Raw genomic sequence first — 26,541 nt, 5'->3', positions numbered from 1 at the left:
CTGCAGCTCTCCACGCGCTCAGCCAAAGCACACCCAGCTGCATGTTCTTCTGGCCCCTAGGCGCTAGCAACGTGCTCATCCACGCGCGGCCCCACACCAGCAGGAACCTGCCAGAAACGCCAATTCCCAGGCCCCACCCCAGACCCACTGACCAGTCCTCCTGGGTGCAGCGGGGCCAGCCATGCTTTCACTAGCACACAGGGACGCTTACATTCCCACAAGTTTGGGGACCACTGACCTAACTCCATAAATCTGTCTCTTACATGCAGAGGAAGACGTAAACATGCATACACAACTACATACATATATAAAATCCACTTGCAGGAGAATATTTTTGATGTTTAAATGTAAGCCCCTCTTCTACAAGAAAATTATATTTTCCTAAACCAAAAATTTGCAAGGTTTACTGGAAAACTTGAAATAAACTGTGTGGAAGAGTTTTATGCTTTTTAGGAGGAAGGCCTAATCCAAGGCAGCTTTTAAAATAAGACAAGCCAGGCCTGCCGGCCACTCCGACCGGCAGGTTCGGCTCCCTGCTACCCCTCGCGTTGCACCTGAGCTTTTGCATGTAAACCCGTGGCGGGGCCGAGGCTCGACCTGGTAAGGACAGGTGAGCGTTCCTGCCACAGAGGTTGGGGCTGTGAAGAAGCACGCACGGTCCTCCTCCCTCCACGGGGGGCAGTGGGTCTCAAATCTCAGCCTGTGCAGAACGCCCTGGAGGGCTCAGCCGGCTGGGCCTGCCCCCGAGCTTGTGGCTCAGGAGGTCCGAGGCTGCGCCCAAGAGCTGGCATCCCAGGAGGCGGTGCTGACGCGGCAGCGCAGGAGCCGCGCCTGGAGAAACCCGCTTCCTGCGTCCCTGCCTCGCAAGCCGCCTCAGAACCGTTCAGAGAGTGGACGCAGGCGGAAGCCCGGGCAGGATCCCGCCTGCCGAGGCCGAGCCCGCCGGGCCTCCCGACCTCCACTCGCTCCAGCCTGACCTTCCTCAGACGCTCCCGGCTCGCTCACGCCTCAGGGCCTGAGCCCTCGCCTTTCTTTCTGCCTGAAATGGGCCTCCCCAGGCCCTTTGCACGGATGACTCTCTGAGCACACAAGGCCCTCCCAAGCAGCCCACCCTGAGCCCCGACCTGAGGTAGCCACGTCGTGCCCCACGGGCAGGACCACGAGACCTGCTTGGTTTCCTCACACTGGTAGTCACCACCTGAAAGCACCTTTCCAATTTGTTTGCTGGGCCAAACCCTGTGGACCCCTCCTTCTTGGATGGGTCATCGGAGGCAGAAATCTGCGTTACCTCCGTCACAGCTACAGCGTCAGGGCCCAGAGCAAAAGCAGGGCGCACAGGGCAGTACATCCACGTTCAACCAAAGAACCAGCCAACGGATGGGTGAGCGGCCATCGCGCGGAACAACCGAGTCCCGCTGCCTGCCTCAGGGGCGCCAGTGTGTGACCCACGACCTCCTCTTGGGAGCTCATCAGCGCTGAGCCCCCTCAAAGCCCATCGAGACTGAACATAGTGAGGGGTGCTCCCTGGAGCATGGAGCACTGACTGCAAATGCCATCGCAGGCCACGTCGCAGGCTGCCTGCCCACACGTGGCCCGCAGCAGCAGAACCACAGCACACAGCTTCATACGAAAACTAGGGGAGCGTCACACCTCTTAATTCTAAAAAAATGTTTAACGTTGAATTGGTTCAGGGATTAAAAGCCGCTTCTAAAAAACTCACCCTTTTTCCCCTTCCCAGTTTTCTGAGGAAAAAGTCATTTAGAGTGACTTACTCAATATACCATATGTACTGAAAGAGGGTAAACATCAGAGAGGGATAGAGAAGACTGTTTTTAAAGGAGGAAGGGAAGGAGGAGGGGGAGATGAGGAAATAGGAAGAAAAGGGGGGAGGGAGGAGAGGAAGGAGAAGAGGGAGGAGGAGGGAGGAGACGAGAGCAAGAGCCACGGAGACGGCAGCACACGGCCACCACCCCGCCCTGAGGTGCACACAGAGGCCAAAAGCACCAGCTGCTCAGCAGGTGGTCAGGGGCTTGGCTGGGCAGCAGGGCAGAGGATGATGGTGCAGGGAAGTCGAGGCTTCCACAGAGAACCGCGCTTGCCTTCCCGGGCTGCTGATTCTGATTCTGTGAGAGCTACTGTCCAGCTCTGCAGATATGTGATCGTAATTGGAGTGATCCCAGTCCATAAACGAGCACTTCGCTTCTGTCTGATGCAGGGACCACCTCAGGGCCTCCTTGGAAAAGCCAGTCCTGTGTCCCCGTGCACATGCATGCCAGCACTGCTCTAGTCCTCGGGAAACTGCAGCTGCGTCTCCCCTTGAACCAGTTTAAAAAATTTTAGCAGGTTTACTTTCAGGCTATACGGGAATCCTGACTCGACCTTCTCATGAAATCTCTCTTTTAATGGAGAAGCAGCCAGAGCTGGTGGCATCAGACGGATCCCAGCCTGTCAGGACACAAAATCACGACCTCACTCAGCCCAGCCGTGCTGTGCCATCCCAAATCACCCACACGACACCTCGCCGCGGCCCACGGCAGGCCGGCCACGGGCCCAGGGAGAGCAGCGCGCCAGGAGGCCTCGGATGGTACGAAGCCCAGGGGGAGTGTGCCTAGCGGTGGAACCTCTGGAGACGTGCCCTGGGGTATCTCCAGGCAGAAAGGCAACGGGACTTCCTGCACCCATTCTGATACCCATGGTCCCAGAGGTAAGAGGTACTAATTCCACGGTGGGAACTACGGCAAATCAACCCAGGCAGAAGCAGCTTCTGCAATGATTTCAGAAATCACTTCTCTTCTGGGCCTCTTCAGATCTGCAGGTGGCAGGGGGGGTTGAAGGCAATTCTTACAACATGAAACCTGGTCAGACTGAAGATGAGCAGCTTGGGAGCTGGCCTGCGTCCAGCACCAGGGGGAGGCCCCGGGAGCGATGAGAGCTGCCAGGTGATGCTCTGAGCTGCTCGCGAGTCCGATGAGGTTCTGCCTCCGGGCTGCGTATACAGGGGCGTGGAGATCCAAGGGGTGCCTGCGAGGGGAACCACGGCTCCCTGAACAAGGAGTTCAGTCAGAGCACGCATCTGGCTGGAAACCTCCGCTCAGCTACAAGGTGCATCTAATTCAGCTGAGAAATTGCAATTACCCAAAGGAGCCCTAATATACTTGTCCACATTTCCTCCAGGTGGTCTGGCAGGTAGGCTAAAGCCTCTCTGCCCCAAAGCACGCCTACGCCCTGATCCCCAGAACCCGGGCTGGGCGCCTCACACGGCAAGAGGGGCATTGCAGCTGTGATTAGGGGGAGGGCCTCGCGATGGGAGATGGGGAGGGCCTCGCGATGGGAGATGGTCCTGGATTACCCAGGAGGCGGTGTCACCACAGGGTCCTTCAGAGCAGAAGAGGGAGGCGGAGTGGAGCTCGGAGGGACGGGATGGAGCCACCTTCGCCGGCCCTGAAGATGGAGGCCGGGGGCTGGGGCCACGTGGGGCAGCTGTTAGAAGCTGGGAAGCCGGGCCTGGAGCCACCCCGCAGCCCCCAGGAGGGATCGCAGCCCTGACGGCACCTGGTTTTCAGGCCAACGAGACTCCGGTCCTCTGCCGGAGCCGCACGCCGCCAAGACATTACGTTCGTGGGGTTTGCAGCGCTTAGTGACAGCAGCCGCAGCAGATAACGTAGGTGGGAGACAACACGAACCGCGGGGCCGGTCTGCAGGCTTGGAGGGCTCATTCTCAGGAACACTCGGTATCTGGGGGAGGGCAGCGGCTCCCCAAGGAACTTAGGGAACTGGCTGACACGAGCCAGAGCAGTAGTTCCTGCGATGCCCCGCTTCTGTGAGGTTGGATCCCCACACTGGGGGAAATCCTAACTGGCCAACTGTTCTGATTTTTTCCCAACATAGCTTTTGTATTTTGGGTTGCCTTGGAAATCTGCTCACATTTATACAAAGGTGCTTGACGGGATAACTCAGGAAGAGAAGGAGGGAACGTATTTACTGAGTGTTTGCCAAATGCCAGCTCTTTGCATTTATTACATTATTCGCTGTTCGTAACACTCCTGGGGTAAGGATTTTCTTTTCTGCTAAGAAAATTAAGGCTGAGGGGATTTAAGTCCCGTGGCCAACTGAGCAGCAACACGTGGATTGGAAGGGAGCGTGCTCTGGCTCCAGACGACCTTAGCCTCTAGACGACTCTGCTTTACAGCGAAACAGGAACAACCTATGATTAAATACATAATTTCCTTATTATGTATCTCTGGGTGTAAATATGAGTTAGAGTAGCCACCCCCTCCCACGACACACACAAACCCTTGGTTTATTTTCCTCCTCATTTATGACCTTTTAATCAACAAGGAGTAACTCACTTCACCACCACTATAAGAGTGAAACAGGAAATGAAGTGGGTGGCTTAGAAAACAAATGCCCAGTCAGGCTGCCTGAGTTTATAATCCAAACGACCTGCTAACTTTCCCTCTTGCTAAACTTTGTAATCTTGGGCAAATCATTTAAATTTCTTATCTTCAGTTTCTTCATCTATAAATTGGAGATAAAAGCAGCACTTTCCTCTTCCGGTTTTGAGAACTGTGTGTGTTACTCCACATCTGGGCTCAGTGCATATGAGCTAGCTTATTATTACTACTAACATTTTCAGAAATGGTATCCCAGATGTCCTAAGGAAAAACCCCCTAAAACCTGAGGCATGTTCTAGATGTGCGCTTAAAAACAGAGGTGACAACGGTTAGGTCCAGATCATGTCACAAATGGAAAAATATACCTCCTAGAATGGAAACATGTTTTCAAGTCTAAACATAACAAATGAAGAGGAAGGGAAGGGGATGTGGCTTAATCAGTTGGGTGCCCACCTCCCACAAGGGAGGTCCTGGGTTTGGGTCCCAGTGCCTCCTAAAGATGACAAGCAGGGAAACAGATGTGGCTTAAGCAGTTGGGTTCCTGTTTACCATACAGGAGGTCCAGGGCCTCCTGGTGAAAGCAAGCTGGCCCGCGTGGAGTGCCAGCCCACATAGGAGTGCCCCCCTGTGCAGGAGTGCTGGCCAACGCAGAGAGCTGGTGCAGCAAGATGACGCAACAAGAAATACAGAGGTAAGACAGTAAGAGATGTAGCAGAACAGGGTGCTGAGGTGGCACAGGAGAATGATCGCCTCTCTCCCACTCCGGAAGGTCCAGGATGGGTTCCTGGAGCCGCCTAATGAGAAGAAAAGGAGACACAGAAGAATACATGGTGAATGGACACAGAGAGCAGACAGTGGGGAGGGGCGGATAGGGGGAATATAAAAATAAATCTTAAAAAAAAAAAAAGACAACAAGCAGATGCCACACCTGCTGCAATGCGCAGACCCCTAAACAAGCAGATGCCACAGGCCAGCAGACACTGTGGCCCGCGGGCAGTGGATGTGGCGCAGGCTGTTGGGCACTCGCCTCCCATGTAGGAGGTCCCTGGCGCATCCTGGAGAAGGCGAGCACACAATGAGCAGACAGACGAGAGAACCACTGGGGGGAGGGAGAGAGAAATAAAGATAGTATTTTTAAAAATGTATTTTTTTAAAAGAGGAAGAATGTGAATGTTCAACAGAAAAACAAAACAATTCATTTTTCAGTAGATGCCTTCTATGAAGTTCTTCATCCAGCAAGAAACAGATGCAGGGGTAACCTTCATTGTTTATTTTTCCTATTCGCTATTTATTCACTAGGATCCTTTTATGCAAGCCTTAAGAAATATACAGTTGTTTCTCATATGGAAAACACTTCTTTAAAGTGCTGAATTCTGAGACACTTTGAAAATGATCCAGTAAATTATTCTACCAGAAAGTGCCTATTTTACAGCCCTGAGTTCTGAAGTGGACAATTTGCTTAAAACAGTAACCACCATCCCTTTAAAGTTTTGATGAAATGTTATGCCTCTCCGTGACAAGTTTATTTCACCCTGACAAAGGAAATATCTGGCTCAAAGTGTACGTGAGTCTCTTTTTTTAAATCGAGCTTTTGTGGCCAGCTCGCTTGTTTGCCGCCTTCCTCAGAGCTGATGGCTGGAATCAGCCATTCAAACTTAATCACCAGTGGTCTGAGTGCCTCCTCCCAGCAAGGAGTCTCAGGGGCCGTTAAATATCCACCGTCAGAGAATGTTCTCACACAACTAAGACCTGGAGTCATGGATGGGTCCAAGGCCGACACTCGCCCCGTGATTTAAAGAGGTGCTGGGAGCGAACGGTCTGTGCCCACGACTGAGTCAGGCTAATTACAACGTTCTAAAGGAAAAGGAAAGATTTAAGTGACTCGCAACGTTCCTTGGAACGCGCCCATTAGCCACAACAGGCGTCGTCCTTACACGCAGGGTCCTCAGCCCGGAAGCTCCTGCAGAGGCAGGGACTTCTCGCCCCTGCATGACACACGCTGCCAGGTCATTCCCGTGCATGCAGCACTTCCGCCCTCGACCCCCAGGAGTCCAGGATGCCTGACGCTGCCTGGCCGGAACATGTTCTTGTGTGAGTACCAGGGAAACACCGCGGTGCTGCCCACGGTCAGCCCCGTCCCCGGGGTGGCATGCGCTGGCTGCACGTCAAAGGCAGCTCACCGAGCCTTTTGTGCCAGGTGAGGTGCCAGAGCCTGCTCTGAAGCGACCAGCCCGACGCCAGGGACGCTGGCCTCACGCATTAAAGAACAAGGGTGTCTGGGGTACTGGGACCCCGCAGGGCCTCGCTGACCCTCGTCCTTGGTGAATTTCTGTCAACGACAAGTAGCGACTCCGCCGGGGTCCTCCTCGCCCACTGGGCCCTCCCGCAGGAGGCCATGGAGTCGGCCAGGGCCCCACTGCACAGGCCCAGCCAGGGACACGGTGTGTGCTCGGCCACTGGAGCAAGGATGGCCAGAGCCAGCTCCTGCCCACAGGGGAGCATGGCGGCCCTCAGGAGTGGGGAGGCCGGAGCACAGGCAGAGAAGGCACCTGCGGAAGAGCCCACCTCTGCGCGGGAGGGAGCGCAACCCTGGCACCAGGGTTCCCGACAAGCATGGTGGGGGTATTTTATTTTTATTTCTCTCCCTTTCCCCGCTGCACCCCCAGTGGTCTGCTCTCGTGTCCATTCGCTGTGTGTTCTTCTGTGTCTGCTTGCATTCTTGTTAGTGGTTCCAGGAATCTGTGTTTCTTTTTGTCACGTCATCTTGCTGCATCAGCTCTCCCTGTGAGCAGTGCCACTCCTGGGCAGGCTGCGCTTTTTTCACGCTGGGCAGCTCTCCTTATGGGGCGTGCTCCTTGCACGTGGGGCTCCCCTATGTGGGGACACCCCCGCGTGGCACGGCACTCCTTGCATGCATCAGCACTGTGCATGAGCCAGCTCCACACGGGTCGGGGGTCCAGGGTTTGAACCCTGGCCCTCCCATGAGGTAGGTGGACGCTCTATCCATTGAGCCAAATCGGCTCTCCATAAGGGTGTTTTAAATCGTGACATGGGAGCGAGAACACACGGGGCCAGTCCAGGAACACGGGCCTTCCATTTCCTTTGTCCCTCCTCCTCCATTCCCATGGCAGGTATCTCCAGAAGTCTGCAGGGAGCTGCAGGTGGGCTCCTCCATTGCCCCCTGCCCTCACCAAGTCAGCTCTGGCGGGTCTGTGCCCAGGGAAGTTTTGTCCTGGAAGGATTCCACCAGAGGTGTCATGCCTGGGCAGGCCTGGCACTGGATCTGATGGAAACGAAGCAGGTGCAACACCTTGTCTTTCTCTCGGTGCCCAGAAATTTCCACATCATACAATAAAAATGAGAACTTAGTTGTGTCCTCCCTGATCAAGAGTCGTCACCAATGGTAACAGGTGCATGAACCGAGCTAGTGGGGTGCACCAGCCAGGGGGGACGCCCACTTCTCTTGGGCCTCTTCTCCGCTCTGCCTCCCCCAAGGTCTGCCGAGACGTCGGGCCCGGGGCTGCCAGGGAGAGCCCTGCTGACTGCCTGCTGTGGCCGCCCTGGCCTGGGGTGCTCAGAACCGGGTTCTGCTGTGAGATCTGACTGGCCTCACCCCAGAGAATCACCACCAGGCAGTGCATCCCCACAGGCGGTGCCTTGGAAAGAGCACCCCACAAGAAAGGGCTGCCCACCGGGCCAGCCCACATCCTGTCGGCCAGCCACCCTTATGTAGAAAGGGTAGAACTTTCCTCAGACCTGGGTCTCCAGGCAATCCAACGTTCCTAATTTAACACAGCTTAATTGCTATTGGAAGTCCTCATTCTGCTGGTAGTATAAACTCAGTTTCAGCCAATTTGCATCTCTCCACACCAGCTTTTCCCAGTCGTATGCCCCCTGGACAGGTGCAGGTAGTAGGGCTCCCGGGAGCCCGAATGCCGGCTGCTTTCCTTACATTCACTAACCGGATCAATTCCTCCCCCTCCCATATCAATAACCTATTAGTTCCCTAATTCCTCCTTTCTAATTAGAAATGGTGGGATCTCTGAAGAGCACATGGCAAGTGAAAACCCACCTTCAGCTGTCAGAATCCATCCGTGTTAGGCAGAGAGGGCCACTGGCTCCTGGGGGGTGCCGGTGGCAGCAAAATGCTGCTGCTTGTCACTCTGTCCCACAGCTGCCGGTGATACCCTGACTGAAGGCTCCTCCAAGCTCCTGTCATATGAATTCCAAAGCTCATGTTTGTTTCTTAAAAAGCTTTGCCATCTCTCTCCCCATCCCTGGGCTACTGGGATTGGGAACACCTTATTGGCCACAGAAGAAATGCTCGGCTCTCTATTTCTGGGTCTGGCTTCACAGCACCAGAGCACTCACTTGACAGTTTCTCTGGCTGTGTGTCATGTCCCTGGCTCCTACCTTGATGTCACATACCTACCTGGTCATGTACCTGGGTACAGGTGTGTCACGTACCTGGCTCCTACCCAGGCCAGCGGTCCCCCTTGATGCCCAAGCTGCAGAGAAGCGTGGTCCCTGTGGCTCCGTGACAGGTAGCATGCCTGCCAGGAGCACTCACAGAGCTTAGCCACTCCCAATTGCCCTCTGCAGCGGGGACCCAAAGATGAGTTCAGGTAGTCACCTGTGGAACCAGCATTTAATAATATGGAATTGCCAGAAAACATCCGTTTCAACCACTCTGGTGACCTGGTCTCTCTTTAACACGTCCTAACATCTGCCAGGCTCCCCTCTGATCTAAGGGGGGAGTGCGGGGTTTCCCTGGACCACAGGAGGCAGCTGCTGAGCACCCCGCAGGCAGGGTCTGTTCCAGCGCCTGTGTTTGCCTCTCTGGACCCTGCTCTGCTCTCCCTGCCCTGCTCTGGGCCCCAGCGGGCATCACCTCGCCTCTCCTGCTCTCTGCCTTCTGGTTAGGTTTGGCCAAACATACGAACCACGCAGAGGATGGGACACCTTTCCTCAGCCGGCATCCTAGCCAAAGAGCAGGAATTCTGATCCTGGCTCAGACCAGGACAGGCAGTGCCCCCCGAGTCTGTGGAAACAGAGGACTTGGCTGCCACAGCGAAGCTCAGACCTGGCCCCAAGCCCGCAGTGCCCCCATGCTGGCGGGTGTGCCAAGGGGTCCGCGGGTCACAGGGTTCCGCAGAGGATTCTAATGTGCAGCCAGGGTTGACAGCCCCTGAGCTGAGAAGATCTCTGCAGTCCCTTCTTGGTCTTGTTTTATGACAGTGTGAATTTCCTTCTTTTGGCGACTCAGGTAAAAGTAACACCACAGGCAAGACACGCAACCCCACAAAATCAGCACCCCGGCAGCAGGCTCACCGTGGGGTACATGGCAGCCCATTTCCCCCGTGCGCCAGCGTCAGACCCATTTACCGTTCCCCTAAACAGAATTCCTGTCTCTGGTATTTGGACCTATACTTACCACTATACCCCTTAAACGTACGTCTCAAGGACTTACTGCTTCCTGCCCACGTGTCAGCTGAGCCCTGACTCTCAGCAGACTTGCAGCCAGCACCTGCTCTCCAGTTCATCAGACTTGCCCAGGACAACCAACAAAAGGATGGACAACCCCATCCCAAAAGACGAAGAGTATCTACAACTGCAAGCAAAGCAGTGCCTTCCATCTGAGCCACACGAATCCCCCTGTCAGTCTGAAGCAGAGCGGGCATCACCATCCCCAAATCCTCAAGACTCAAGAATGAACAAACGTAAGGGGGGAATGCAAACATGGACCAAAGTAGACTGCTTCTTAGTGTAGTAACAGAAGAAATTTTAACACTGACATAAAAACATTTCTTTATAATATCTCAGGGAGGGAAGAATAGGTGAAACACAGGCACGTTTAGGGCACTGGAATTGCTCTGCTTGATACCACAATGACAGATGCAGGTCATTACACATTTTGTCGAAACCTATAAAACTGTACAGTGAAAAGTATTAATCATAAGGTAAACTACAGACCTTGGTTAGCAGCAATGCTTTATTATTTGTTCATCAAATAATTTAGTGTACCACACTAAAGTAAGATGTCATTAATAGGAGAAAGTGTGGGAGGGGGCGGGGAGGAGGGACATGGCAATTCTCTATCAGGGCTGCTTCACCTTTTTTGTTCCACAGACACCTTTGCCAGTCAGAGGAAAACCATGGACCCCTTACTAAGTCCACATTATTTAGCAAATATCTCACACATGCACCAACATGTCCCCACAAGAATAATGTTTTATTGAATTTTTTAATTGTATTTTTTTGAAGATACATAGATCACAAAAAATGTTACATTAGAAAATATAAGAGATTCCCATATACCCCACACCCCACCTTCCCCACTACTCCCGCATCAACAACCTCTTTCCTCATTGTGCCACATTCATTGCACTTGGTGAATACATTTTGGAGCACTGCTGCCCCGCATGGATTATCATTTATATTGTAGTTCACACTCTCCCCCAGTCCATTCAGTGGGTTATGGCAGGATATATAATGTCCAGCATCTGTCCCTGCACTATCATTCAGGACAACTCCAAGTCCTGAAAATGCCCCACATCACATCCTTCCTCCCTCTCCCTGCCCTCAGCAGCTACTGTAGCCTCTGTCTCCATATCAGTGCTATAGTTTCTCCAATTACTAGTCGCAGTGGTTTTATAGTAAAGTCAAGCTCACAGACGCCTTAAGAATCCCTGCTCTATATTTTCAGTGGGACTTTTCTGTAATCTAAAACCTCTTTAAAAATAAAATTCATTCTATGAAAAAAGGGTGTGAATAATGAACTAAAGGGGAGGGATCTCGGATCACAGCCGGACAGGAAAGCTGAGTGGAACAGCCCCTGTACCGGGAGCTCCCTGACCGCCTGGGGCACTAAGTTCTGGACACTCAGTAAGAGGCATTTTTTCTGAAGTGACTTACAATCAAATTAAGTTAATGATCCAAACGTGGAATGTAAGTGTGGGTGGATTAATAGGTCTCACCGGAAGACACATTTGAAACTGCAACCTTAAAACTTACACGTATTGTCAAGCGATTTTTTAAAAGCCAGGCTCGCGGGGCGACGGCCTGCCCTCGGCACAGGCAGCAGCTGCTCCTGCTTCCATCCCTGCAGCACCTCAGCCTCCCACCAACACCCCGCGTCCTTTTCAATCAGGAAATAATATTCTTTTCTGTCCAGAGGCTGTGTCCAGCTTGCCATCATTTCTCTACCAGGTTCATTACACTGCCTTCATTTCTGTGTCTCTTTTGTAGAGCATGTTAAGGAAAAGAAAAAAGAATGGGAAATCCAGAGAAAGTACTGGGCTGGGAAAGGAAAGGGCTCTCCAAGAAATCCCCCACGTCATTCATCATAAAGGAAGAAAACAGACTGAATATAAGGAATGCAGCATGGTAAACCCCTTGTGGGGGGAGCTCGTCAGTACAGGAGATTCCCTAAAACCAGGGCAGAAATAAAATCAACCGTGTTTTCATTAAAGCATTATCAAAAACAGAAACTGCCACATAATATTTTTCTTGCTTCCCAAACCACGTGCCAACCAATTTTGCTTCTGAGTGAGAAAAACATATTTTTACTCCTATTAATATGGGCAGTTATAATTAATGAGCAGTCCACTCCATTTTGCCTGGAAATTCTTTCTTCTGGAGCAATCAGCCACGGCATCTTAGGAGAGCCGTGGAAGCCTGACACCACACGCAGCGGAGCAAGGAGCTGCGGAAGCTGGACAAAACCACCGCGGCCAGAGGCCTCGAGCCTCATTTGGCTTGCAGGGGCCTGAGAAACAATGGTCCTTTTAATCTGGGGAGCAAATTTTGCTTTCTCTGCACTCAGGCTGTGGCCATGCCGAGAAGAGTCGGTTTCAAACACTTGTTTTAAATTCGAATTACGGTGCTCTAAGGTTGCTGTCACCTGACAAAGGCGCTTCTGGAGTCGTGACACGGCAAATAGGGGCCACTGGCTCTCTACTGCTCCAAGAGGAAATGGCCCTTCCCCAAACACGGCGCTCGGGGAAGAACATCACCCCACCTGGCTTTGTGCCACTCCCCTTCCTAAAACCCTGCGCTGCCCACAGTGCACCTTGTGAGCTCCAGGCCAGTGAGCTGAATCTGGCATCAAACCTTGTTCCATTTGCCTTTGCCTGATGTTTCTTAAACTCCTAATTCGTTTTTAATGCCAATATGTATAAAACATAGGATTTCAATAAAAATCTTGATTGTATTCTCTTTTAAAAATGGACAGATCTGACAAATCTATGACTCCATCACTATGCACCAGTCAACAAAACTACGTCCTTTGGATGGGACATGAACCCACCAGTTTGCCACAGTCTCCACCCAGCCCTTATGCCTCATTTACAACTCCTGCCTTAGCCCTATGACATTCAGATTTCCACTCTTTGGGCTAAAGGATGATTCAAAGCCCTTTATCCTTGCATGATCTCACCCCGGCTCCACTATCATGCTTGATAGTCTAGCCCAGGCCTTCCCAACTTCAGCTCTAGCCATATTTTTGATCAGACAGTTCCCTATTGTGCAGGTAGGAGGCTTAGCTCCATCCCCAGCCTCCAACCACTAGATGCCGGCATCACCCCCAGCTATGACAATCAGAATGTCTCCAGACATTGCAGGTGCATCAGTCAGCTGAAAGGGGCGCTGAAGCAAAGTCCCAGAAATCTGTTGGCTTTTATCAAGGGTATCTGTTTGGGGTAAAAGCTTACAGTGACAAGGCCCTAAAGAGTCCAGCTCAAGGCTGCTTTCTCACCAAAGTCACTTGCCACGTGTGGAGGCGAGATGGCGGGTGATCTCTGCCTGCCTGCCCCTCTCCCCGGGGCTTCCTCTTCCTCTCCAGGCTCCGTGGGCCCTGCCTCCTCCCCATCTCGCCTGCCAGTGGGGCAGGCTCATCTCTCAAGGCTTCCTGTGTCAGTCTCCACGCTCGCCCCGAGGTTAGCTGTGAGCTATGAGGCGAATGGTTCATCCCTCTTCCCCAGGCTTCAGCTGAGTGAGGCTTCTCCTTCCTGCCACATGACAGGACCAGAAGGACCAAGTTCTCTCCCCTTCTGTGTGATTTCTTGAGTGTTCGGCCACCAAGGGGCCGGGACTCAGCCTGAGTTATGCCTTACTGACGCAGCCCAATAGAAGTCCTAAACTGATGTTACCAAGCAGACTTAGTCAGAGGCCCCTCGCTGACTTTAATACACTCAAAGGTATCATGCCCAGAGGAACAGATTCATTTACAAACATAATCCTTCTCTTTTGAGGACTGATAAAATAATACCAAACTGCTGCAGGAGGCAAAATCGCCTCTGCCTGAGAACCCTGCATCTAGCCACACTGGTATACTTTCACTTCTTTGAAAAGACTGCATGGGGAAGTGGACGTGGCTCAAGCATTTGTGCACCCACCTACCACATGGGAGGTCCCAGGTTCAATTTCCAATGCTTCCTAGAGAAGACGAGCAAGACGGCAAGCTGACCCAATGGACTGGTGCAACAGTCTGGCGCAGCAAGCTGGCGCAACAATACGACACAACAAGACACAAAAGAGGAAACACGTTGAGAAACCCAATGAAAGACACAACAAAGCAGGAAGCAGAGGTGACTCAAGCAATTGAGCGCCTCTCTCCCACATGGGAAGTCCCAGGTTCAATTCCTGGTGCCTCATAAAGAGAAGACAAGCAGACACAGAGTACACACAATGAATGGACACAGAGAGCAGATAGCAAGCACAAACAAAGGTAGGGAGCAGAAAAAATAAATTAAAAAATCTGTAAAAATAAAAATTTTTAAATAAAATAAAAATAAAATGATTGCATAGTTTTCAACTGAGTCTTTGTAGATTCCCTACATCAGCCTGAAAAACTCCTACTCCTACTTCAAAATCCAATTTAAGAATTTCCTCCTATTTTAGTTTGTCAAAGGGCTGCTGATACAAAGTACCAGAAGTGCCTGTGCACCTGAAATAAGAACTATTCCTAGAGCTGCAGGGTGCCTAAGAGTTACCTCCTGACAACCTCCATGTTGCTGAAATGTGGCCAGTCTCGAAGCCAAACTCAGCATGTAAATGCACTGCCTTCCCTCCAGTGGGACATGACTCCCAGGGATGAGCCTCCCTGGCACCGAGGGATTACTACCAAATATCAGCTGATGATGTAACTAGAAAATGACCTTGAATAAAAGGGTCAACTCAGACTAGCAGAATATCTCAGTCTACATGTAATATCAGGAGTTAAAAATGCTTTTTGACCTTGAATAAAAGGTGGAAATGGAAAAGACATATGAATTTATATGGCTATAAGTCTCCAAAAAAGAGCCAGGAGGTTATCAGAGGGGTCGCCCTTACACATACCTCAGCAGAGCCCCAGAGACAGATAAAGTAGATACAACCCAAGGTATTGGTTCTTTTGAGGGCTACAGAGACCCACAGGTTCTATGGTCATGGCAGATGGAGTTCAGTGCCATGTCTGTTGGCCCTCCTTTGGAGTTTGTGTTTCTGTGTGATGGAGCTGGACTCAGATGTGATCTTTGTTCACAAGTCTCTCCTATTACTTTTACTGGACCTGTGGTTGGCGCTGGGGTTTAGTGTTTACTCAGGGGACCTGAATCTCTGGACTGTCCATGTAATAGCCTAGCCCTGAGCCTCAAAAGACTTGCAACTCCTACACTCTGGTTAATTGGACCTACCCCACTCAGCTAACATGGAGGTGAGAAGGTCAACTACCACACCAGGGAGCCAAGAGTGCCTACAGCTGAAAGCGGGAGAATTGCATCCATCATCCATGAGATATCTAAGCCCCCTCTTGATATAGATGTGGAGTGGACACAACCATTCCAGGGTCCACAGGATGGAGGAATAGAGTATGGATTAGAGTAGACTTACTGATATTCTATTCATTAACTATTGTGATTAGTAATCTAAGAAAATGTAGCATTGATATGGAGAAAGTGGGAGAGTAGCTGCTGAGGGTAGGGAGTGGGAAGAAGAGATGTGGGGGCATTTTCAGGACTTGGAGTTGTCCTGGGTGTTACTGCAGGGAAAGTTACTGCACATTATATGTCCTTCCATGGCCCACTGGGTGTAACATTAAAAAATAAAGACATAAAGATATACATATATACATACATACATACATACATACATACATAAATTTTTAAAAAACAACAAAGTACCAGAAGTGGGTTGGCATTTATAAAGGGAATTTATTTGGGGTAAAAGCTTACAGTTCCAAGGCCGTGAAAAGTCCAATTCACGACACCATAAGAGGTGCTTTCTCACCTAAGTCAGTGCCACATGGGAAGCAAGATGGCCACTGGTCCGTGGCGCGGCCGCTGCCTTTCTGCAGCTGTGGGCAAGCCTGGCACAGGGCTGTCTCTTTCCGGGCCTCAGCTCTCTGAGCCTCTTGGGTATTCTCTCCTTGCAGCTCAGCTGTGGGTGAAAGCTTTCTCTCACGCAGCAGGCTCAACATGGCGGAGCTCCCTTTTCCTGTGTGTCCATTTTCATCAGACCCAGCCGAGGGCAGAGACGCCACGTGCCCCGCCTCACTGCACAGCCCCCGGAAAGGGATCGCACCCGCGGGGATGAATTAGGTCCTTTCGGGGATGCATAAAATAATTTCCAGCTGCCACCCCTCCTCTTGGAGGGTTGTTGTTCTGGCTAACAAAAGTCCTTGCTCTTTGGCCATGAAACAGCTATGACCTGGGGTGGTGCTACACTGCACAAGGAGCTTAGACTGCACAGTGAACACAGGTACAGGCCAAATTATCATCCACAGTCAATTAAATAGCCCCCGGGTGCTTGGAATCCAAAAGCAGCACTTTTTATTTCTTCTGGTTGCTCAGCTCTGCCTTTCTTTCCAAACTGAGGTACAGGGGAGCCTGAAGGCTAGCTTGAACAGTGACAGCGTCTACAGAACATACAATTTTTTGTACACCTGATTTTAATGATCTATGCCTGACTCCAAAATACCTCTACCGGCGGCGGACTTGGCCCAGCGGTTAGGGCGTCCGTCTACCACATGGGAGGTCTGCAGTTCAAACCCCGGGCCTCCTTGACCCGTGTGGAGCTGGCCCGTGCACAGTGCTGATGCGCGCAAGGAGTGCTGTGCCACGCAGGGGTGTCCCCCGCGTAGGGGAGCCCCACGCGTAAGGAATGCGCCCCGTAAGGAGAGCCGCCCAGCGTGAAAGAAAGTGCAGCCTGCCCAGGAATGGCCCCACATACACGGGGAGATGACATGATGACTCAACCAAAAGAAACACAGATTCCTGTGCTGCAGACAAAAGAAGACGCAGCAAATAGACACAGAGAACAGACAACTGGGGGGTGAGGGAAATAAATAAATAAATCTTTAAAAAAAAAAAAACAAAATACCTCTACCTTTACAAATACGCTCGGCCCCCGTGACGACGCATCTGCCAAGCTCCCATCCAGGGGAAGTGCCTTGAGGAAGAAGGCCAGGCTTGGCTGCTCCAGCACCCTGCCCTCGGCCCTCCAGAGGAGGCTTACGTCTCGCTTCACATGGCCGCAGCCACACTCGGCTCCTGCTCCCGCGTCCACTCACACGGCACATCGCGTGGCAAGCACCGCAGCAAGGACGCGGACGAGCCCGCTGCCCTCTGGAACACGGCCAGGCGGGTGGCAAGGCGGGTGAGGGGGTGGGCGACAGGCAATATGAAGCCAAAGGCACGACATCCCAGAGTAAAAAGGTGCTATGACGAGGAGTGAGGCCAACGCAGGCAGAGGAAGGGAAGGGTGCGGAGGGCGCGGGGGCTGACGTAGACACGCTGGGAGCCTGGACGCCTAGAGCACTGGCATCTGAGGAGAGGCCGGGCCGGGGGGAGGCAGGAGCCATGGGCACAGCTGGGACGGGCCCGCCAGGCAGAGCCACAGCCTGAAGGACAGCGAGGAGACCGGGGGAGGGCGAGCGGGGCAGCAGGTGGCAGATGCAGCAGGGGGTGGCAGGTGCAGCAGGCGGCGGAAGGCGCCGGTCCCTCCGAAGGACCCTGAAGGCTCGAAGGCACTGGAAGCTTCTGAGCGAGCGTCAGGACGAGGCCCCAGGTTTCTGACTCCTCCCTGGGGCCTGGCCCGCCCTGGGGCTGGCTCCCACTGACAGGATGCAGCGGGCACGGGCGGCCTGACTCCCAAGCGACGTCAGAAAGGCAACTCCCGCCGTCTCTCTCCTGGGACACTCACCCGTGGCACCCGGCCACCACGGCATGACGAAGCCCCAGTCCCATGGAGAGGCCACTGGGGAGTGCTCTGGTCAACACCCCAGATAAGGCCCCAACACATGCAGAAACCAACTGGCAGCCGGTGGGTACACGAGCCGCAGCCACCCCAGCTGCTGCCCCGTGGAGCGGGCACCTGCCCGCCAAGCCCTGCCGCATGCAGATCAAGAGTGCCATGAACGTGGTCGCTGCCATTTGCAGGCACTGTATCTGGGAACTGAATGTCATGCAGCATTAGATAACCATACGCCAGCGGGGCGACCTGCCTTAGGTCTCTCAGTGACTCCGCGGAGACCAGACGGGGGTGGGGGGCACGGTGCCAGAGGAGGACCGGCCAGGGGTGACTGGAAAACCCAGGCGAGAGCGGTGGTGGTGAGGCGAGGACAGCTGTCAGGGGTGGTCACGGCAGGGCAGGCTGTGACGCCCACTCCACAGCCCACGCAGCCAGCCGGGCTCTCGTGCCTTCACCCTGCGCTCCACGGTCCTAATTCCTCTCCCTTCAGTCGCAAAGCACAGTGGAAGCGCTAGAATCAGAGTGATCCTGGCGACCCGGCGTCAGGGACACCGCCGTCACACAGGTCGGCACGAACAACGTGTGGGTCACAGCTGCCCAAGGACAGCGCAGACCAGCAAGGCGAGGCTCCAGGCAGGCCCCTGGGGAGCCCCATGCCGCTCCGGGACCCCAGCCCCCTCCTGGCCCATCCCCTTCATGCTGCCGTGGGCAAACGGGATTTAGCCACAAAACCCCAAAACTCGTCCAAAATAACCTCCACCTATTTTTACGTACCAGCCACTTGAAACGGCCTCGGCTCCTATGACCAAAATCCTGTTTATCTTTGAGCTGAAATTCCACCTCCTCAGTGCAGCTTGTTTCTGGTCGCGCCATCCATGAACCTACTTTCCTCTAAATTTCCAGAGCAATTGTTATTTGTTAAGTCATGGACAATTAGCCACTGAGTTCCACGTGTCATTCCTTCTATTACTGAGAACTGCTAATTACTCATTGTTCCTGAATAACACTATACTTCATGAAAATCATAACCCTATAAACTCACATCAAAATCAAGCTTGCCCAAACCAAGACCTTCTATTAGTTGGACACACTCATTATAGTCAAAGAAAAATACTTCTGTACATTAACAAATAATGTAAGTTACTTTGTTTAATTTAGAATTCAGTCCCCAGCAGAGTCTCCATTCTCATCTACCCTTCCCCCTCCACCACCACCACTCCCCCCATTTGCTTAAGGCAAAAACTAAAGGAAAAGACTGAACTCTAAAGTCTTGGAAAATTTGGTGTCTTTCCTCACAGGAAGGTAATTTCATACTGAATACATCACAAACTTAAATTTCTGAATCTAAACAACTATCCTATTTCTCAGTGGTCACACAGTACTGAGATGAAAGAAATATTCATGTAATAAAGAAAGTGCATGTATAAAATCAGTTACTCTAACCACCATTTTAAAAATATGTCCAGAATTGACATTATTTCAAAAGTTCCTAAGAGATTAAATGCAAGAATAAATCTGAATCGCCCATTTTACATATGACAATACAAAAATGAAAGGCTAGAAAGATCTGAAAGTTAAACTTAAGCATTCAAAATATAAATCAGAAAAAAAATCCCCAAACTTCACACCAAGTGTTTGGATAACCACCTAGTTGCACAGCAACAAGAAGTGATTAATAAAATCGTGTTACATGCCCTTTCACAGTCTTTGTTACATTTTGCATTAGTGCTTATTTAATTGCCAGTGAACATAACATTGAAAGGGCAAAGACTTTATCCTGCACACTATTTACTCCCACCACATAGCACAATGCCTGGCATTTAGAAGGCTCTAACCCAATATGTAATTCTTGAATTAAAGCTTGGCAGTTATATATATTAGACGGTTATTAAAAATGCACATTAGGAGAAAAAGAAACATGTAGTTGCATGGAAGCATTTTTATTATACATATATGTGAAAATACACAAAGATACCACATTTTTTGAAACAAAAATACATCACCCTGCATATTCCTGCAGAAAAACATGGCTGGAGGAACAAATCAGTAACAAAACAGAAGCTTAGACGAAAGACTTCAAGCAGAGAAAAAAACCTGGATAAAACTCCTGGACGTGAAGGAGAGGGAAAGGAGCCGAGACAATTGGGCACCTGCCACATGATGCCATTTATATAAAATAGAGAAACAGTCAAAACTAATGCATGGTAAGGGCTGTGCTTTCCTTTGGGGCGGGGGTAGGAAAAGGTTCTAGGGTGCCAGGATGTTTCATCTATTGAACTACGTGATGGTCCCATGGATATGTTAATTTGTAAGATTTCTTTGTGCCCCTTTATAGATACTATACGTCCATAAATATATTTATTTTAAAATACTGATATGGGTTCTCATTGGGTATTGAATTTACAGTCGATTACTGATTTTCTCCTTTTTGCTCATCTTTATTTTGTATTTTCTACAGTGACCAAGTATTAATTTTATAATACTTACATAATATATGAAGGTTACTTTTATTTTAAGGAGAGCCATTGGGATGAGTATTAAGATCCCATGTGTGGCAGTTTGAGATTATGTACGAATTCCAGAAAGAGATTATGTTTGCAAACTAGTCTGTTCCGTGCATAACCCTTTGACTCTGTTAGATTCAGCTGAGACATCTGATTAAATTATATTACAATCAGGGCTTTGATTCAACCACGTCATTAGAGTGCAGCTCAGCGCTGAGTCCCAGCCCCCTTGGTGGACTGATGAAACAGACGCACACAGAAGGAGACACTCAGAGAAGAGGAGGCCAGAAAAAGACACAGCCAAGGAGAGAGCCCGGCTTTGACCCTGGAGCACCAGGGAGAGCTGGGCCACTCACCTGAGTCCACAGCTGACCTGGTGGAGAGGCCAGAGCAGCAGAGCCCGGAAAGCAGGGCACCTGGCTGCCCTTCTGTAACAGTGCGAGAATGCCTCCTTTTTAAAGTGCCTGGGAACGATTTTTCCCTGGATGTTCGTTCCACATAAGGCAGAAATAAATATTCTACTAGTCGTAGAAATTTAAGTCATGTGGTGAAAAAATACTTTTTGCCTCTGAAACAATGCTTTCCCCAAGTATTTTTATAAGCACTCTACCCACATTATAAAATATCAGATTATTCTGAAACAAATATACAATTAAGCAGAGAGCAGCACGAAGATAGAGCCAGGAGGTCAGAGGTCAGCGAGAGGTTAGCAGCCGAGGGTGGTGCTACAAGCCGACCTGCGCAGCTACTTCTCCAACTAAAAGCAGTACAAGGATCTATATAGAAAAAGGAAACTTTCCAATTGGCCACATATAAACTCTAAGATAAACATGTTCTCAGTGAGACAAAAATGCCCTTGCTTCATATAAAAATTATACTGCTTCATAAAAGAGAAAGTGGTGGGCCTGAATATTTCCCGAAAGCTGATCACCTTCGGTGGCCCCTGGGTTAAACCAACCTAAGACATAGTTTCTCCGCCTAGGCACTGCGGACCCTTGTTTCCGTGGGTGCTGCCCTGTGCACTGCAGCAGCCCTGGCCCCTACCCCCAGGTGCCAGCAGCAGCTCCCAAATGTCTCCCGACGTTGCCAGAGGTCTCCTGGCAGGCAAAACTCCCACCAGTTGAATGAGCTGAGAGTGCCTGGCCTAAGGGGAGCTCGTCTGGCCCTCTCAGTGGCCAAGTAATCATCTCAGGGTGCTTTAATATTTTCAAATTAGGTGAAAATCGGGACTTTCCACGTGGAATTGCGAGTTTCTTATAGGTCTTGAATTACCAGAAGATAAGGAGCCCCCAAGCTTAGATTCCACCACTGCAGTAACTGGGAAGAGACAAACGGCAGCCCTGTTTAGAGAGGGCAGCTGCCCGCTCTCACTTCCAACAGTCCGCAGCCACAGCCCTCTCTATTGTCCTTCAACAACTGTGTCAACTGCCACTTATCATTCGGCTCATACTGCTTTGTCCATCTTACATCTGCCGTTGTCACTTGTGGGCCCTATGGAATATGAGTTTGCAGCATCTACTCCAAAAGGCAGACAACCTGGAAATGTCTGCTATGACCAAAATCACTGTTCGTTGACAAATAAGATACAAAGAGCAGGAAAGGGAATTACCTGAAGATGTGAAGATGAACATTAAATATATGCTTCCTGGTCTCCTCCAAGCCCAGAATACCTTCCCATTCTCTGAGCTGCAGGTTGAAAATTAGCATCACCCAATTAGCAAGCCCACACGTTAACTCCAGGGTCATCTCCCCGGCTTGTGGCCATTGTGGCAATGCCGCAGACTTACCTGCAATCAATGAAACCGATAGAAAAAAATTCTGTTCCCCCGGCTATCTATAGCAGTAATCCATCATGTAACAGTCTGTAACATTTCTACAGCCAATGATGCCCTGTATTGATCAGTTATTACTGAACAAGCTAAGTAGATTAAATGACTCCTCTGTTCATTTTTCAAAATCTTATCCAAATGGTCTCAGCTATAGTATTCTACCAAATACCAGGAAAAGTCAATAAGATTAGAAATCTCGCTGTAAATCTAAGCGACCTAGTCATTCCTTGCTGTGTAATGAATGGAATGAAAATAACCATTGTCTGCCTCCAGACTGCACATGCACATCAACTACTTAGAGGCAGTGACTCTTAGAGGGGAAGGAAGGAGGGGAGAAGAGGAGGGAGGCGGAGGGAAGAAAGCAGAGCGGAAGGGAGGAAACGGCAATCCCTTTAGGCGACAGAAATGGAATTTCCAGGGCTGCTGGGCCCCATCCCCAAGAGCACACTGAGAGTCACAAGTGGCGAGCTGGACGTGGGGTGCGGCGGGAAGCAGCCACATTGGGTTAACCTCCACCCGGACGTCCGTGCAGACGTGCTGCTTGGAAGGTTGAGCTCTACCGGCCACGCCAACCACATCCCTGGCCCACTGGCTCCTGCCGGGGTTCCGGGAGCAGCAGGATGAGCGGGTGGTCAGGGAGCGCAGGAAGGAAAGGGGCGGTCTCCTTCTCGTGCACTCCCCACCTGCAGCCTCAGCTCAGTGGGTGCGCCTCCCTCTCCTGGGTCCAGCCGCACATCTCCCCTGCCCCGTCCCCGCCTCCACTCTGCCGCCTGACCGCCGTTTGCCAATAGACCTGCGATGGCCAGTTTTATGTCTCGACCTGGTGGGGCTCCAGGACCCAGGACTTGACTCAACACTCAGCTGGGTGTTGCGCCAAGGCGTCCTGCAGACACGGTGACCCTCTACAATCAGCTGGGTGCTCGTAAAGGAGACGACCCTAAGAATGGTGGGCGCTATGCATCGTTTCATTCAGCAAAGTACATGTGTCGCGTTACATCAAAATATTATGTATATTGGTCATGCTTCTCTGGAGAACCAGACAGATATGAATTCTTTCACCACACTCTCTTCAGGCACCTCTTTGGAGAAGGCTGTCCACTTCTTTCTAGATTTTGACTCAGATGATAATGAAGAATACTTTGTGCCTTATAAAATTTTGGTCTTTAAGGTGTTCAGGTCTCTCTTTCATAAACACTTCTACGATTCGCTCGACAAGCATGTATGCCTTGAAGGCCTTAGGAGGTGCCAGGCACCTTTGCTCATTCAAATGAGTAAGACAGGGTATTTACCTGCAGGTGGTCATTTTCTCTGCTGGAAATACCATTCCTTTGATGACACATTTCATTTCTATACTAGTGGCTGGAGAAATGTTAATCGCTTCAGGTTTAAGCGCCTTTACTGCTCCCCGACATACTGATTCTGCTGACAGACACCTGATAATGACTGGAAAAAATACATTCTTGGGCTTTTCCAAAGTATCATATGCCTGACATCACAGAGTGTAGATTAAAGAGAAGAGGCACATAGGCACCCAGTTCCTAAGAACAAATAGGAAGGGCATTTGATTACAAGGAAAATACAGGCTTCACACGATGAAGTGAGTCAAGAGGCTGGGAATGTTTTTATACTTTTTTGCCACCTTGTTTTCCCTGTTACTTACATACCACGCACGTCCCTTCAGGCTTCAACGTGATTATGACATTAAAGATGTAATTTTGAAATCCTGGAGCCCTGAATGATGTCCAAAATAGACAAAGACGTACAGCTTTGGGGAAATTGTGGTTTGCATCAAGTCAACCAAAGTGTCATCTCCCAGAGAACTTTGACGCTGGCTTGTGTTAAGTGTCAAAACCAGCCTGGGCAAAACCAGCCACAACTTCCGAAATTGAGGCGTTCCTCCTCAGTACGTGAGCAAAGAGACAGAGGGCAAACGCGCAGCGCGGTATCTTGCAGTACTGTGCCAGGCTTACGACCTCAGAGGAAGACAAAGCAGAAAGCAGAGCCCGGGAGTCTATCCCTGCTTTTGATTTTTAAAAGGAAACCCCCTCAGAGGAAAGGAAAGGGCTCGTGTTGGGCTCCTTAGACGACGAGCGCGAGTGCAGCTTGCAGGGCAAGGGCAGGGGGTCTGAGGGGCAGGGATGCTCAAGCTCCTAGAAGGGCCAGGCCAGGCCAGGGGGGACATCCCCAGGTGCGCCTATGTCTCCAGGGCAGGCCCCCGGGGGCGGCAGGAGCCTCCGGGGAATGGGTGGCGAGCACCCTCGAGACCCTCTGGCAATGGCCCATGCCCCCAGATACCCCTGGGTCTCATGGGACCTTGGGCAAAAGGGACACCTGCGTGGACTGGCGTGCAAGGACCAGGGAACAGTGGGTGCTTCAGAGCACGCCAGTGTGGACACGGGCCCAGAGAATCCCCCGGCACACTGAACATGCCTCCCGGAGCTGAGCCAAAGCCTGGGGGCAGAGGCGGCACCAGGCCGACTGCCCCCCCGGGGAACGGGCTCCAGGAGAAACTGCGTTAAGGGCCAGGGAGGCAGTGCCGGGCGACGGCTCAGCGCGTGGCTTCTGGAGCTGCGCTGCCCGGGCTCAAATCACGGCCCTGGTTCTGGTCCATTCTGCATTTTCCGATGACTCAGCTTCCCCTCTCCCTGCCAGTGGCCTCCTCTGCCCAGCAGGGGTCTGGACAGCACCCATTTCATGGGCTGTAGGGGTCAACGTGCAAATCCGTGAAAATCGGGGCGCGGCACGCTCTAGTTCTCAACAAATAGACGCTGTTATTACAGAACAATGAGAAAGCGGATCTTCCCCAACTACCTGTGGCTTGTGTGAAAAAGAGGAGTGGCAGGAAAATAGGAGTGTCCAGCGGCTCGCAGGAGCAGGCCACATACTGGGGGAGGTTAATCTGCACGATGGCAGCAACCGTGGCGGCAAGATGACAGGGAGGACGCCAGCCCTTGGGTTCTGCAGACAGCATCTCTGCGACAGGGTCACGTCACCAAGGTGAGGCGCAGGGTTCCTGCAAGGTGTCTGAACTGGGAGTGAGGAAACGGGGCTCTAGCACCCGGCCCTGTGACTCTGGGCAGCCCGCAGACTCTCGGGGCCCGAGTGGCTGAGCTGCAGCGCGCACCGTCCCCAGGGTCCACTTAGCCTTGAGGGTCCGACTTATGGACACACCGACCAGGACATACTGAAGTTGCCTCTTTGAGAGGAAATGGCCCATAACCACAGCCGACCTCAGAGATGGTGAAAAGCAAGCCAATTCAGGGCCACGCCTGGCGGCACTGCTTGTTCCTGAGCAAGTATCTCTAGTACATCGCAAAGTGCTGCCAACACTAAGAGGACTGTGAATGAGTGCTGGGCTTTCCTCACAAAGGCAGTTCTGTTGGGTACATTACAATGATTGCCAACAAAAAAGTTTTAAGGTTAAAATGCTCAAAAGTTTCAACCACAGACATCTGACAGAAGGAGGCTATACAGAAAATGCATTCCTTCTGGGTCTTTAAACAATTAACGTTTCACCCCATGCACAGGTATGGAAAATACATTATTCTCTAACAATACAAATAACGTGCTCCACGAGCCCGCTTTCCCAGTGTGGGGGATCTCTGCTCCCTGAGAACCCTTTTAAACAAATCGCTATCCACGTGCACATCACAGCCCCGGCATCCTCCAGCTCTGTGACTTCCCTTATTGCCTCCATCCCTGTGGCTGCAATGGATGAAAGCTGGTTCTTTGAAGCACTGGGATGCAAGAATTTCATCAAATTTCAACTGCTTTCTGGCTTCCAGAATGGGATCCTGCTGTGAAGTCAGACTGAGCACACCGGCCAGGCACGACTGTGGAGATGAGCCGCTGCCTTTGTTTAGAGTCACTGAGGATGTATGCGTGGGGGGTGCATGGTGAGCATGGCCCCGGGCACATTGTTGCAGGAAGCCCCTCGGCCTGAGCCCCTGACGGCAGGCACCTCTGCTCCTCGGCTCCGACACCGTGCTGCGTGCTTCTGCCTGCAGCAAGGACGGCTGCCCAGGTCACGGAGCCTCTAGCCTGCTGGAGAATTTCCAGTGCGCTCTTAGCGACTGGGAGGCAACGTCCTCCCCGAGATGCCAAGCGCCCACCCCTAAGCCTGGGCACATGGGGTCTACTCTGGCCCAAGGGACTTGACTGTGTGATTAAGGGTCTTGAGAGGATCATGATGGGTCCTGAGTTTGACCAACGAGTGTCCCTGTAGGGGAGAAACAGGAGATTTGACTCCAGAGAGGACAAGGTGAGTGGTGACAGGCAGAGTAGAGGGACACGCTGGAAGGTGGAGCAAGGGCCCCAGGCCAAGGAACGGGGACAGGAGGGACGCAGCCTTGCCGACACCTCAACTTTAGCCAGGAAAACCCCCTCCCAGTCTGTCAGGGGATACATCTGTGTTGCCGTGGGAGCTCAGTACAGCGGCAGCAGCAGGTGGTGCAGGGACACAGGGTGCAGCAGCGTGGCCTGTGGGCTCTGGGTGGCTCCCGCTGGGCACAGCCACGAGCTCTACGCATAGCTAAGCTGCCTCAGCCATGGAACAGGGATGGCAGAAGATGCTGTTCTGTGGCTATT

General features: G+C 51.6%; 1 protein-coding gene across 1 annotated transcript in view; it reads right to left on the bottom strand.

Annotated features, from left to right (window-relative positions):
- Window positions 1-26,541, bottom strand: part of TMEM132D (transmembrane protein 132D) — a 707,326-nt gene that overhangs the window by 558,477 nt on the left and 122,308 nt on the right. The gene's annotated exons all lie outside the window — the stretch shown is intronic.

Source organism: Dasypus novemcinctus, chromosome 19 (genome assembly GCF_030445035.2).
Source record: "Dasypus novemcinctus isolate mDasNov1 chromosome 19, mDasNov1.1.hap2, whole genome shotgun sequence".
Classification (NCBI taxonomy): domain Eukaryota; kingdom Metazoa; phylum Chordata; class Mammalia; order Cingulata; family Dasypodidae; genus Dasypus; species Dasypus novemcinctus.
Note: the sequence above shows the minus strand (reverse complement) of the source record. Positions and strands in the feature narration are given on the sequence as shown.